The 3,964-nt window shown below is 39.8% G+C and overlaps 1 non-coding gene across 1 annotated transcript; it reads left to right on the top strand.

The window, feature by feature from the left end:
* Positions 1 to 3,186: 3,186 nt before the first annotated feature.
* Positions 3,187 to 3,293, top strand: LOC127088477 (small nucleolar RNA R71). Its single transcript, XR_007790311.1, has one exon. It is a non-coding gene; the product is annotated as a small nucleolar RNA R71 (small nucleolar RNA).
* The last annotated feature ends 671 nt before the right edge of the window (positions 3,294 to 3,964 follow it).

The following is a 3,964-nucleotide window of genomic DNA, read 5'->3' as shown; positions in this document are numbered from 1 at the left end:
TACTTGATAGCAGCGTGGTCGGTGTAAACGATTATTTTAGCTCCGACCAAGTAAGAACGAAACTTATCTAGTGCAAACACTACTGCTAAGAGTTCTTTCTCGGTTGTGGCGTAATTCATTTGTGCTTCATCTAGAGTTCTACTTGCGTAATATATGACGTGAAGCTTTTTATCCTTTCGTTGTCCTAAAACAGCGCCCACGGCGTAATCACTTGCATCACATATTATTTCGAATGGTTTATTCCAATCTGGTGTCTGCATTATGGGTGCAGAGATCAATGCTTGTTTAAGCGTTTGAAATGCTTCTAAACATTTATTGTCGAAGATGAATTCAACATCCTTCATCAATAGTCCGGTCAAAGGTTTAGTTATTTTAGAGAAGTCTTTAATGAATCGTCAGTAAAAACCGGCATGTCCTAAGAAGCTTCGTACTTCTCTCACAGTTTTCGGAGGTTGAAGGTTTTCGATTACTTCTATTTTGGCTTTGTCTACTTCAATTCCTCTATTTGAGATGATGTGTCCTAAAACAATTCCTTCTTGTACCATAAAGTGACATTTTTCCCAATTAAGTACTAGGTTTACTTTTACACATCGTTCTAGAACTCTTTCTAGGTTTTCAAGACATTCTTCAAAGCTTTGTCCGCATACGGAAAAGTCATCCATAAATACTTCCATGATGTTTTCTATCGCCATCATGCACCTTTGGAAGGTTGCAGGAGCATTGCACAAGCCAAACGACATTCGTCTATAAGCGAAGGTGCCAAAAGGACACGTGAATGTTGTCTTTTCTTGGTCATGAGGATGAATTGGTATTTGAAAGAAGCCTGAGTAACCGTCTAGATAGCAGAAATGAGAATGTTTTGCTAATCGTTCTAACATCTGGTCAATGAATGGTAAAGGGAAATGATCTTTTCGGGTTGCTTTGTTTAGTTTCCTATAGTCAATGCACATTCTCCATCCCGATTCGATTCGTTTGGTTATAGTTTCTCCTTTTTCATTTTCAATAACTGTTATACCTCCTTTCTTTGGTACTACGTGTACAGGACTAACCCATTTGCTATCAGATATATGATATATGATACCTGCCTCTAATAACTTGGTTACTTCCTTCTTCACTACCTCACTCAGGATCGGGTTTAATCTCCTCTGATGTTCCCTAGAAGTTTTACAGTCTTCTTCTAGCATGATGCGGTGCATACAAATAGAAGGACTTATTCCTTTAAGATCGGTGATGTTGTATCCTAGTGCGGTTGGATATTTTCTTAAGATATGTAGGAGTTTTTCGGTTTCGAGTGGTCCTAGATCTGCATTAACTATTACTGGTCGTTCAAGTTCTAAGTCTAGGAATTCATATCTCAGATTTTTGGGAAGTGTTTTCAGGTCTAGGGTTGGTTTCTTAAGGCATTGCGTAGGGTCCGGTGTTATTGCTAAACATTGGTTAAGTTTGTCTTCTACACGATAGTCAGGCAGTTTGTCTTTTTCTAACTCTGTTTCTTTTATGCATTCATCGATGATATCCATGAAGTAACATGTATCTTCTATTGCAGGTGCTTTCAAAAACTTGGAAAGAATGAACTCAATTTTCTCTTCTCCTACTTCGAAAGTGAGTCGTCCTCGTTTTACGTCTATGATCGCACCGACGGTTGCTAAGAATGGTCTTCCCAATATAATGGGTGTAACTTCATCTTCTCTAATATCCATAATTATAAAATCAGTTGGAATGTAGAATTGACATATGCGCACGGGAACGTTTTCAAGAATTCCTACAGGATATCTAACAGAACGATCTGCTAATTGCACAGACATTTTAGTTGGTCTTAATTCTTCCATTTCTAGTTTCTTGCATATGGATAAAGGCATAACACTAATACCGGCTCCTAAATCGCATAAGGCTTTATCTATGACAAATTTTCCTATGTGACAGGGTATAGAGAAACTACCTGGATCTTTAAGTTTAGGAGGCATATTCTGGATTATAGCGCTACATTCAGCAGTGAGTGTAACAGTTTCGCTATCTTCAAGTTTCCTTTTATTAGAAAGAATTTCTTTTAAGAACTTAGCATATGAGGGCATCTGCGTAATAGCTTCTATAAATGGAATTGTGACGTTTAATTGTTTTAGTAGGTCAACAAATTTTTTAAATTGGCCCGCATCTTTGGTTTTAATAAGCCTTTGAGGGTAAGGGATAGGTGATTTATAAGGTGGTGGAGGTACATAAGGTTCTTTCTTTTCTACGGTTTCCTTATTACTCTCTTCCTTTTCCTTAGGTTTACTTTCTTCCTCAGTTGACTTTTTAGAGTTTTGGTTTTCAGTTCTTGGATCTACTGGTCCTTCCACTTCCGTTCCACTTCTTAATATGATTGCATGAGCGTGGCTTTTCGGGTTAGGTTGGGGCTGTCCAGGAAATGTACCAGTTGGGGCAGCAGTAGGCGCTTGTTGTTGAGCTACTTGTGATATTTGTGTTTCCAGCATTTTGTTATGGGTAGCCAGGGCATCTACCTTACTTGCTAGTTGTTTGATTTGTTCGCTAGTATGTATATTCTGGTTTAAGAAATCTTTATTGGTTTGCTGTTGAGAAGCTATAAAGTTCTCCATCATGACCTCTAAGTTGGATTTCCTAGGAACATTATTGTTAGGTGTAGATGGGGTCGGCTTTTGATATCCAGGAGGTATAGCTGGGGCTTGATTTGGAGCTTGTCCTGGTGCGTATAAAGCATTATTACTCTTATATGAAAAATTAGGATGATTCTTCCAGTTTGAGTTATAGGTGTGCGAGTAGGGATTTCCTTGAGCATAATTCACTTGCTCTGCTTGGATTCCTGTTAGGAGTTGACAATCTGCAGGAGTGTGACCTTGGATTCCACAGACTTCGCAATTCTGAGTTGCGGCAACCACGGTGGTTGGAGGTGATACATTTAAACTTTCAATTTTCTGGGCCAGAGCATCCACTTTTGCATTAACATGATCAAGGCTACTTATCTCGTACATGCCACTTTTCGTTTGAGGTTTCTCTACCATTGTTCGGTCGCTTCCCCACTGATAATGGTTTTGGGTCATGCTTTCGATAAGTTGATAAGCATCGGCATAAGGTTTATCCATAAGTGCATCACCTGCGGCAGCGTCTATTGTTAACCTTGTGTTGTACAAGAGACCATTATAGAAGGTATGAATCACTAACCAGTCCTCTAAACCATGGTGTGGACAAAGTCTCATCATGTCTTTGTATCTTTCCCATGCTTCGAAAAGAGACTCGTTATCTTTCTGTTTAAATCCATTTATCTGGGCTCTCAACATAGCTGTTTTGCTCAGAGGAAAATATCGGGCAAGGAAGACTTTCTTCAACTCGTTCCATGTGGTAACTGAGTTGGAAGGAAGAGACTGAAGCCATCTTCTAGCTTTATCTCTTAACGAGAAAGGAAAGAGACGAAGTCGAATTGCCTCTGAAGTGACACCATTAGCTTTAACAATATCAGCGTATTGAACAAATACGGATAAATGAAGGTTTGGATCCTCGGTGGGATTTCCAGAGAATTGATTCTGTTGCACTGCCTGCAACAGTGAAGGTTTAAGTTCGAAGTTGTTTGCTTCGATTGTGGGTGGAGCAATACTCGAATGCGGCTCATCTTGCGATGGAGCGGCGTAATCTCGAAGAGCACGAGCTGGTTCTGCCATCTCGGGTATCGGTGAAGGAAGAAGATTTTTGAGGTCGGGCACTTCGATAGGAGGGAGATTGTTTGCAGCACGATATTCCCGAATTCGTCGTAAGACTCGGAGATATAGTTCGATGTCGTTGATTCGTAAGTAAAATGGCTCGCCTTGTGAGCGAGTGTGTGGCATACAAATCAACGAAAGAAAAAAAATAAAAATATGCCTTAGTCTCTACAGCGTAACAGAAGAGTTACGATATCGACTAAATAAAAGTCCCCGACAACGGCGCCAAAAACTTGATCGCGACTTTATGAGTC

Source organism: Lathyrus oleraceus, chromosome 5, assembly GCF_024323335.1.
Source record: "Lathyrus oleraceus cultivar Zhongwan6 chromosome 5, CAAS_Psat_ZW6_1.0, whole genome shotgun sequence".
Classification (NCBI taxonomy): Eukaryota; Viridiplantae; Streptophyta; class Magnoliopsida; order Fabales; family Fabaceae; genus Lathyrus; species Lathyrus oleraceus.
Note: the sequence above shows the minus strand (reverse complement) of the source record. Positions and strands in the feature narration are given on the sequence as shown.